Raw genomic sequence first — 11,651 nt, 5'->3', positions numbered from 1 at the left:
ATTAATTAATTAAATATTTTATTTAATAATTGAATGTGGAATTAAATAAATAAATGTGTCATTAATTAATAAATGATTATATATTAAATATATATATATATCATTATTTCTGTATTTAATTAATTATTTCTGCATTTAATTAATTATTTCATGGACCCACATTGCAGTGTTTCATGAATTAATTTTATCTGTCTATTTCACCCATCAAAGTTTGGTGAGAAGGTCTGAGCACCGGATTGGTTGGGCTGCTAATCAAGTCAAGGCAAATCAATTCCAAAATGATGGATGGATGCCAACCGAGTGTCTAGTGAAAATACTTGTCGTAGCCGCCATATTTGCAACCACTACAGGCCAAAGCAACCGCTTAGTAGGATTTGAGTTCGTCAGCATTTAGCCCCGCTTTTTTCCAACTTTATGTACACTATCCCAGTGAGTCTTTGAGGACACAATCAACTTTTCTTTTTCTTTCTTTCTTGTTTTTTTCATGTCATTCATCGTGCTTTTGTTCCACCATATCTAACTGTTGTAGATATATTGCCGTTACACGGCATTGCAAACTATTAAGTTGAAAATGGAAAATTAAGGAGGCACTGTTAAGATAAATTAGTTAACTTTGTTTAACACTTTCATTGAAAAGAAGGAGCCCAGGTTAGTAATAAAGTATGTCTGTTGATGTGAATAAGTATGTTGAAATGAGCAAGCAGCTGCAATCTTCTGTGCAGAAGTGTAACAATAGACTGGATTAAATAGAGCATAGCTGCAACCTGAACCACGTGAAAAATGGTACTGGCACTCTATTTGCATGGTGATAATGCCTACAACTCCGTGTGTGTTGTGTGCATATATGACTTTTTTTTTTTTTTTTTTTACTGTGTTGCATTTAACCACATCGTCAACATTTGTGTAGAACAAAAGGAGCCAAGGACAAGGTTACGCAGATAGTCTCTTTCAACGCTCTCCCCCTTTAGGCACGTGCAAACCATAGCGGCGGAATTGAGGCATTAACATTAGGAGTAGAATGTGCTGCGTCTGCCGCATGCTGTGTGTGTGTGTGTATGTGTGCGCGTGTGGGTTCAGCAAGAAAGTGTGTGTGCTTGTGTGAGGGTGAAAATTGGCTGGCTGGTGAAGGTCTAGTATCAGTCAAACAGCCTTCTTCATGCATGAAGGATTGGCCTCAGCTAAGACCTCATGTGGAATACCGAAAGGCAAGTGAGGAAGATGAGGAGGCTGAAGAAGAGAAGATGGGAAATGCTTACTGTCCGATATCAGCTCAAGAGACACTTTGACTGCAATGACTTGTTTGTTGATGCTTTGACCAGTCACACTTTTTGAGAGCCAAACTGTTATCGTGACAGCACATCACTTTTAAGACCTGCATAGACTTGAATTATATGTATTCCAGTTAATGCTACATTCTAATTGTATATATTATATTTCAAACATAACTCTGTCATCAGAGCCATTCAAATAAGCAAAAGCAATGGAGGAGAATTTATTATTATTTTTTAATTTTAATTAATTAATTAATTTAATTAATTATTAAATTAATTAATTTTGCCTACTTCATTTCAACTGTATGTTCTAAACTTCGAATCTAAATATTCATTGAAGTTCATTACATACACTGTCATAATCATGCACCCTCAAACACGAGTTTATAAAAAAAGCAGATCCACACACTTCACAAAAAAATTACATAAAAATTATTGAAGGGGAAGTCAACCCAAAATAAATATTAATTAATTATTGATTCTAATTAATTCTATGCGCCTTCACCAGTCAAAACACAGCATTCTCATTCATCAATGTTTACGGAATATGAGTTAATCAGCAAAATCCCACGTATTTTCACTGTCACTGTCGACTGAAAATGACATCACAGTTGCTCAGGTAATGACCAATCATGGCTCACCTGTTTTCTGACGCATTGATATCTTTTTGCAGGTTAATGTGTCAAGAGGATAGTTAGAGGTCATTAAATGTCATTGGTATCTGCCATTTGCCTCACCCTCAACACTTTCCCTACGGTTTCCAATGGTATTCGTAACCTCCCAGATCAACGGAAATACAAAAGTATGAATTGCCCTAACAGCTCTAAATGTGTCAAGCAGTAAATTCTATTGCTCATAACACTCAAAACTCAAATGGGATCTCACAGAGGTCACTATAAAGCTTTCTCTCTATTTTAGTCTCCTGTGAAAGTTTCGTAAACTCAGCTGGCCCTTTGGCCCACATCCGCTTGCTTCTGTCTCTCCTATCCTTAGCTTACATTTGTGCGTGCGTGTGAGTGTGTGTGTGTGTGGAGGGGTGTGTGCGACATCACAGCCTGAAAGCTCTTTCCTTTAATAGCTGCACCTTAACGTAACCATCCCAGAAAAGGAAATAGGAGGAGCTCGGAGGAGATACTGAGTCACATCTACACTCTCGGCATACTGTGCATACTTTCACGTATGGTTGTATGAGAGCACCTTCTCAAATGCACAGAAATATAAGCATGTGACTGTTCACATGAGAATTCTGCAGGAGCAGTTGCATTAAGTTCAGCATTTTACAGTTCCGAATGACCTATGCAAAACTTCTCGGAACTGGCTAATAAATGGTGACAAAATGTTGCCACCAATACTCAGTATTTTATCAAAACATTTTTTAAATTTTTTTCTGACTATTGTAGTGCACTTTCTGTTTTATTATGGTGCATCACATAAAAAAAATTAAAAATTTTAACGAAATTAACAAGTGTAAAAATTTGCTTCAATGATATATTTTTTTTCTTCAGGTTACATCTCTAATTAAAAAACAGTAAAACAGACTGATTTTTAAGTTTGTGTCCAAATACATGACTAAATGCTCATAAATGTTTTATGAAGTCAACAGTTTAACCCTGGCTGGCGCTGATGTTTCCAGTTTCCTGTTCCTTTATTTCCTAGAGGAGGAAACTATTTGCTTGTTAGACTTTTCCGCATGAATGACAGCATTGGTTTGAACGGTAACATCAATCTGTCCAACAAATGAACAATGAATGACAACAGATGATATCACGATGTTGGAGACATGAGCAGGGGCCAAGTATTAGAGCACACAAATCACTCAGTTAGAATGTCAAGGTTGTCATAAAGCTCTCTGCTTTTGTGCTGAGTCAAAGCAACATTTTTAATCATCTTATGTATCTTCTGGAGGTCAATCCCCATTTGGGGCTCATTTATTAACCCCAAAGTGCTGCCGCTGGCAGTCTTTTAGCTTTCAGCATTCAGGTGTTGGAAGATAAGCAGAGGTCGGCCATATTTATTTATGAATGTTCAGTGGCATTTTTATAGGGTGACATGATAATGAATTATAGCCCTACTTTTTTTTTTTTAAATAAACAACTGGCGCAAATTCAGCATTGAACAAACGTGTACTCAAATAGATGTGCTTTAAACATAAGACTATTTCCTTTGACACTTAAATTTGATTTCTCTGGACACCATTGGCCAATATTTGGTTCGTTGTTTGGTAGCATGGTGTACGAGTGATTTGCACGTGTGCCTCACAGTTGTGACGTTTGAGGTTTGAATCTCAGCTCCTGCTTTCCTGTGTTGCCTTTGCATGTGTTCCCCATGATAGCATGGCTTTATCTTGGCTTCTCCAGAGTTTTTATATGCCATCCTTTTTTGTAAAGTTGCCTTATTGTTCTTACAAACTTACAATTTTCAAATTGGCCAGAAATATGCATTTGCTTATTTCGTGTTCTCTGGGTATGCATTAAGGGTTGCAAGTTTTTTATCTGTCATCCTCTGGTTCCTTACGCCAACAAATTGCCACATTTTGATGAACAGCCACTAAGAAATCGATTAAGATAATAGCAGCTGCCTTGAAAATATAATGTGCCCGTGGAGAGCGTGTCAAGAAACAGTAAATGTCCTTGGTGGTATCAAATTAGGGAATTAGCTGTTAGAAGATTGATTCCTCGTTGACAGCTGGACTTCTTCCAGTCTTTTGAGTCCATTCTGGCATTGGCATGTTCGATTGATAAACGGCCAGTTCTTCTTGTCCTGCACAAAATGATATAGGTTCAAGATAAAGATGTCTGTCCTTTGAGAAATCGAGGGATTCAACCTTTTGCTTTATTAGCTTGGCTCGCATGTGTGTGAGGCTGAACATGCATTGGTGTGTTCCCCCTTGCTTCGACAAAGTAGTTTAAAAAGAACAGAGTCCATTAACAGCATTCTCTCTAAAAGGTGATCTGATGCTGACTCAGATTCTGAAAGGTGGGAGTAATTCTTGAAGGACAGTCAGACAATGATAAAGTCTCCCCTCTCACCCCCCCCCCCCCCCCCCCGTTCCTGTAGTAAGGGATTGTGGGATTGGCACCTCAACCCAACCTCTGCCCCTTGCAAAAGGCAAAAGAAGAGCGGTGAAGAGGAATAAAGTGCTGATCAGGGAAATCTAGGCTGCTCACACTTGGGGTCAAGGAGAAGACAAACCAGTGTCAGGGTACAGTAAATATTTCACTCTGCAGGTACAAGAGATGTCAAAAACAAAGTGGGGAAATATACAGGGTGATGGATGTTGAACAATAGAACAGTTAAAAAAAATGGATTTATCTGTGCAGGTCATATTTTCATATTTTGATATTCAGACTACATTTTTTTGTGATACTAGAGCAGGTGTCAGGGAAGTCACAATACACCCTTGTAAACATTGCTATTTTGGAAAAGAAATAATTCTGTCCATCCAACTGGAGCCTGACAACCATTCACGCTTGCGTTCACAATGACTGGGAATTGAAGCCACTCCGTCGGCAACAAAATCAGGCAAACCTTCCAAATAATCTCCACAGTGATATAAAACAACAAGTCCAGCATGTCAACATTATCTTTAGTCCCAATTTACACAGTTTGACTGAATGCATGAGAGAAATTGAAGACCACATTTTCAAACTGAACATCTGCTTTTATAACAAACCAATGCCAACTACAATATAACCCAGTAAGAGAACAAGGCAGATGTGTAATAAATGGACTATAATCTTGTAACATTGCAAATATTGTCTCCTAATATTACAATGACTTCATTCTGGATTTGAGCGTTCCCGAGTGTGAATGCAGCGTCATTGTTTTATGTAAAACAGAGGTCAGAAGGTGATCAGCTGTAAGATGCCGTCCATTCAAAGCTAGGAGACTTACAAGTTGGATTACATCTGACCCACCTCAACCGCGAGACAGCCTGTTGGACCCTCGCTCATGCAAGATGCTAACAATCCTTCAGACCTGAACCAGAACCACATGAACAGCTTCTTCCCCTCAGTTACTTCAAACTTCACTCCTAAATTTATTGCACATTATTTAGTTTCTTTTTTCTTAATCTATTTACATTGGAATTTAATCATCACCATCTATGTTTCCTGTTGCACCATTGGATTGAAAAAAAAAAAAACTTCAATCTTTAGACGAGCAGAAGAAGAAGCCTTGCTCTCATTTAGCACGGACATTTTTGCCCCCGATCCCAAAATGTGTTTTAATCTTCATTTAATCCCATTTAGAAACCAAGTAAGAAACTAAGTAGTTCCCTAACAGTAATTGAATGGGCAGCACCGCTCTTTCTAAGGCTAGAGGTTAAAAAGACGTGTGAGCTTACTGAGAGGAAACTGGCCTTGAGTCCTCTAAACGATTCTAAATGGAGGGACCTCCTCATTGTTGACCTTTCTGAGATGGATTTTAATGCTTAAAGTGGAATAAAACTGAATTAATCACGTGAAGGGACTAGGTCATGGACAGAGGTGTAACGTGGATAGCAAGGTTTGTGTGGTGTGTGTGCACGCGTGCGGATGTATACGCTTGTGGTTTTTCAAATATGAACACGCAACGTTAACACTGATTGATAATCTACAGAGAGGGAGACATTGGCTTAATTGTTGAAGAGCCAACGTAGCCATCTAAGAAGATATTGGTGGACACAAGAAAGAGGGCTGACCAGAAACGAGCTGACGACAAGATGTAACATGAAACAAAACTGAATAGAATCGAAACAACCAAACCAGAAATCGTGATAATTGTGCTGTCCCGTGTATTTTTGTTCATAAAGCTTTCACAGGCATCTGGATTGTTGTGTTGGTGGAAAATATTCTCATTGACTTGATGCAATAGTGCTAATAGGCTTTTTCCATCAAGACGCGTTCATAAGAGGAACAAAAAAGGCACTCAAAGAAATTGAAAGTCACCGATCATGCAAAACTGCATGAAATGCAGTGACGAGAGAAAAATTGAACAAAAACCGCAGCGCCCAGTATTCTGTAAATTTGACAAACCCTTGGCCCAAGTCCATCCCGAACGAAAAGAGGGATAAATGGCTCAGATGTGATATCGTGCGAATACATGTTCATGTTGTGAATGTACATGTTTATGCACAGCAGCTGTAACACAAAAGCAAGGTCAAGCAGTGAGACAGACTGTATGCACATGTAGGTGCAGCTATAAACAGTAATGGATGTGCAATGGAGTATGAGGCCAGACTAACAACTCGACCGGTCCGCCTGCCGCCACAGATCAGTGCTGCCCTCACCATCGGACGTGACAGCCACAAGCGTCCACGCGAAAATAGCCACCATACGGCTGTTACAAGCCTCAGTAACAGAGCTCTGCTTACCAGGGCTGACGGCATCACATTTCAGTCCCAGCTGGCACATCTCGAAGCTGGAAGGCAGGAAAGAAAGAAAAAGACGGATAAAAGATGGCTTAAAACGTTGGTTGACTTTTGATTTGTCATACTTTGGCATCATAACCTTTGTTGATGAAGTTTAGTTTTATAAATTAATTAAAGTGAAAAAAAAAATCATCAAAAAGCATTTTCAACATCATATTATTATTATTTTTTTTTTTAAATCAAATTTGTTGACAAACAGGCCTTTTAATGTTCTCTCCGTGCTTTCGTGGGTGTTCTCCAGGACCTTCAGTTTCCTCTTACACTCCAAAAACATGCACGTCAGATTGATTGGACACCATGAATTGCCCCTTGGTTCGTCTTTGTGTGCCCGGCGATTGGCTGGCAACCAGTTTGAGGTGTATCCCGCCTACTGCCCAAAGACAGCTGGGATAGCCTCCAGCTCACCCACAAACCTCGTCAGGCGAAGCTGCTTAGATAATGAATGGATGAAATAATAGTCTATCCATCAATGAGGCATTAGCAAGATTGGAATTTAAAAAATTTTTAAATTTTATTTTACATTTTTGTGCAATTCCGATATGATATGCAGTGTGCATGAAAAACTTGAAAAAAAATCTAATGCTCATACTGCCTTTACTCTACATTGTTAGCTTTTCAGCTGAGCATTTTAGCTCTTTTTTTGTTTGGCATTTATTGTCAAAGTGGCAGCAGCGGTTTCATTTTGAACCGCGTTCTTGTTCGCCAGCTGAATTGTGCTGATTTCGACTCTTCAGGACGATTGCGAAAGAGGGTGTCAAATGTTAGTGTTGCCGTCCACTCAACAACAATTTGAACAGGTGAGAGAGGAAACGAGTGACTGAGTGAGGAGGAAGTGGGGAGAGATTTAAGGTTTCAAGAATCCACTTTATATTATCAGGCTGCCTCAGGCTCTGCAAAGTCCGCCGCGGGGTCCAGAAGCTGCTGTTATCTCACCTATATCTCAACAAATTATCCCGGCCAGACCGCACAGCCCTTCATCAGCCACGTCTCACCATGTCCTCGGGAGCAGGCCCAAACCCTCAAACCGCCCCTTACCACCTCACCTCTCTTCTTTTATAATAGCCTCAGCCCTACTCGCTTTATCATTCAGCGGATTTTTTGTTCATCTTGTGGGAAGTGGATGTGCACCTTAGAAATCTTTGTCCCGGGGGAAGAGTCGCTTCAATTACCGTTCGGTTTGTTCATGACTGGCACATTCAGTTTGGCTATACCGGTACTTCACTCGACGGCACACACATATTGATTGTTTGACTTTTTTAACATGGTGTGAACCTCGGTATTCTGCCATATGTACTGTCAACACTCTCTTTTCATTATTTTTTTTTTTTTACATTAACTTGCGGTGAATTCATAATTTTTAATGTCTCAGATTTTTCTTTTTTTTTTTTATTTGATCCATCCATTTTTTTATACTCCTTATTCTCAATAGCGCCATCTGAGGCAAAAAAAAGAATTATACATCTACAGCTTTGGATTTCAATAGCGCAGAGAAAAATCTCAATATGAGTACCTCTCCGGCAAAATTCTGAACAACATTTGGTAGAACACACAGGAAGTATTGGAGGACACACACATCTAAAAAAGTGTGCATCCAAAATACTGTTGACAGCAAGACAATATGAGAATTGCATGAAGAAGACAAGCCATTTGGTTTTCATGTGCCAAACCAGGCCAAATTAAACCTAATGTAGTCCAAAAGATCTCTTTAAAAATGTTTCCTAAATAGCGGTGTATCCATTATGTTGACAAATGTGGTAAGGGAAAATCTCTGTAAGCAGCAGCTGCAGCAATGTGTGGCCATGCTTGCTCATTCGTGCTCAATTGACTGTGAGAGAGACACTGATACAGAACAAGTTGCCTTAATGGATTCTACTCAGTTCTAATTCGCAGAGAAATGATCACCTGGTGGATCCTGCTCGCCCCCCCGAGCAAAGTGGAACGAACAGATAAGTGTGAGATGTGTGTTTTGTAGTGTTTGAACACATGCCACAAGTTTTTCCTTCCATTTGCTATAGCACTTATCCGGGATGAAGCCTATCCAGGTAACGGGTTCTAGCCTGGACTGGCCACCTCACCACTGAAACCGTAGAGTACAGAATACCACTCGCATTTACTTCTCTAGACAATTTCAAGTCTAGTAACTATTTTAGGTTGTATTCAAACTTGGCCAGTTCTCACATTCGCTTCCATTCTTTACACTCCAAGTCCACTTTGAATGTGGTCATTCACGAGTTGTGTCTGTTTGAACACGAGTTGCACAAGCTCTCACAAAATTGTCTGACTGTGCCTTGAGAGTCTTCAACCAACGGTTCATACAAACCTACCTTTGTGATTTTAGATTGGGGATCAAAATTCAAAGACAGAACCTTGCAGCATGACTAGCAGAATAGAAAACCGATGGGACGATGCACGATTGTGCTCTTGGTAAATATATTAGAAACATTGTTTAACTTCATTCGCGTTGGTTATGTTCGTCATCGTATTGAACAGTTCTGACCTTGACATTACGTACAGTGCATCTTATGTAATGAGATGTGTAAAGGGTAAGTCAATGCTTTACGCAGCCTAAAGGTCTTTGACGGATGAAGGACATTAAAACCTAAATGACTCTCGTGGATATTTTCTCTTTCAAAGGAGCTAATTGCTCACACGCCAGCACGTATTAGAAAACAGTCTGGACATTTTCAATACCATGTGCTCAATGGTTAGAATTGGCTAATGGTCTGACCCCGCCTCTTACCTAATTCCTAGGAAATCTAACGGCTGAAGGATGGATCACAAAGAAGACTCTAGAAACAATGAACAATCAAGTAGAATGCATTGAACCAAAAGTGCACATAAATGTGAATTACAAAAAACAAAAATAGAGAAAAAAAACAACCACAAAAGGAATGCGGAAGGAAAGCATTATTACAACTAAGAAAAAAACAAAAAAAAAAAAAAACATTATCTCGCTCAAGGGCACTTGGGCAACGATACGATGGGAAAACCACATGCACTGATACAAGTCTAGTGTAGTGAGCTCATTATCTTGACACGTGCGTCACTCAGACTCTGTCATCCATCGGCAGGGTTTGTATTGAAATATAGAAACGGTGTGTGTGGTGGTGGCGGTTATGTGAGACGTGACTATATTTAGATGTGTTCATTGATTTGCAGCTGACACATTACACTGAGCCTGTCTGCGTCGCATAATTTAGCAATCCACATAGATTGGCCAAACCCTGCCTACTAAATCACACAGCGGGGTGAAAGCCTTCTGAGTGCTTAGAAATGGTGTGTCGCCATCATTTTGACACTCGTAGCGTGATGGAAACTTCAAATGCAAAATGATTCTCAATCGTGGGGAGATTTGCAGAGTACGATAAATTTACTGGTATCTCCAAGTAAAGTTTGACCAAACACAATCCGTTTGAGAATTAACTGCTATTGTTTTTGCTTTGGAAACAAATTTTCCCAGGAAAACAAGAAAAAAATGTTTCGGTCTTTCTTGAATTAGGGTCATCAATTTGTCTTTGCGCGCTTCTGTCCAGCCATAAAGGAGATGTGAAAAATTGAGCCAAGTTGATTCAGTTCTTGGGGAATGGCTAAAAATGTCACATCTGCTTCTTGTTAAGGGCACTGATTTGCTAGCTGACAGCCAATCATAGTGCTCATTTGTCCCAACTGCTCAACCCAGTGTTGAATCGGCCAGAAACGCACCTCAGACACCCCACAATGGCTCCAACTTTCCGACGCTACCGCTACACCAAACTGAAAATGATGTGTTGAGGCCTTTAGGTTACCTTTGGATGTACTCAACTGTCATTAAAAACTCTTAGCCAATGTTCATAACCAGATTTACCAAATACATATAATGTACGGTGCTGCTGGAGTGTTTACGATTCCTTCGCAAAACCTCTGGCGTAAATTATTTAGCATGCAACCAACCAACAGGCGCCACCGAAGCAATTCTGCTGACACCGCATCAGCATGCCAGTCGAAATGTCACTCAAAAATGCATCCGTGAATATTAATTACGCTGCACGTAGACTCTTCCTACCATGACTTGAACATCTCGTTTTTAATACCGGCGCCTTAATCACTTCCTGATTTTTTAAAAGAAAATGATGTATTCCACAATTGGAAAATTTGTTCCTATAAACTTTGTTGGGGTTGGGGGATGAAACAGGTACATGTAAACCGCATTGAACTATAATATTCATTCATGATCATTTTTCTTTCTTTCATCCATTTTTTTATTTTATATATTTTGTGATGTGTTTATATGTTCAACCAATCAATCATTCGCCTGTGGGCTTCCGCACTTCTCCTCTTCCACTGTAGTAAGCCCAGCACCCACTGAAGGTTTTGATTCAATTAACTAACGTTACGTATGTTAAAGTGACTCGCTTCGTGCATAGCGCAATGAAGCATCGGCACCGATCTTTCCTCTTTTTATTGATCACCTTGTAACGTATGTTCAGTCATAAGCACACACAGTATTCTGACTAAATTACTTTTATAGGATTAATTTCAAACAGAATAAAAAAAAAAACTCTTCAAAGTACAGTGTATTAAAAAGGACAGCGTTCCGTCATCAGCGGTGCGCAAGTCTCACTGGCAATGATTAATTTCCGTACATGCTTTGAAAGTTCATTTCACATTTAAAGTGTGACATATTTTGCAAATGCTTTCCTATTGTCTTGGGGAATCTCCGCAATCCAGGAACTACAGCGAGCCTCATATTTTAATGAGTCACACCCATCACGCGTGGGGGGCGTTACCGAAATCCGGACGGCAGATCGTGCTCAAATTTAATGTGCACGAGCCATGCGTGTTAAAAAATAAATAAATAAATAAATTACCACACACAATGGGAGAATTAGAGCCTATAATTTTTTCGACTTTATTGGAATAACTTTGGAACATTTTTTCCCACTTATATTCTCAGTACATTATTGATTTCGTCAGTTTTTATTTCATCTTCT

Source organism: Idiotropiscis lumnitzeri, chromosome 3, assembly GCF_059441095.1.
Source record: "Idiotropiscis lumnitzeri isolate Australia: NSW breed Sydney's pygmy pipehorse chromosome 3, RoL_Ilum_1.0, whole genome shotgun sequence".
NCBI classification, from domain to species: domain Eukaryota; kingdom Metazoa; phylum Chordata; class Actinopteri; order Syngnathiformes; family Syngnathidae; genus Idiotropiscis; species Idiotropiscis lumnitzeri.
This window is presented reverse-complemented; position numbering follows the sequence as displayed.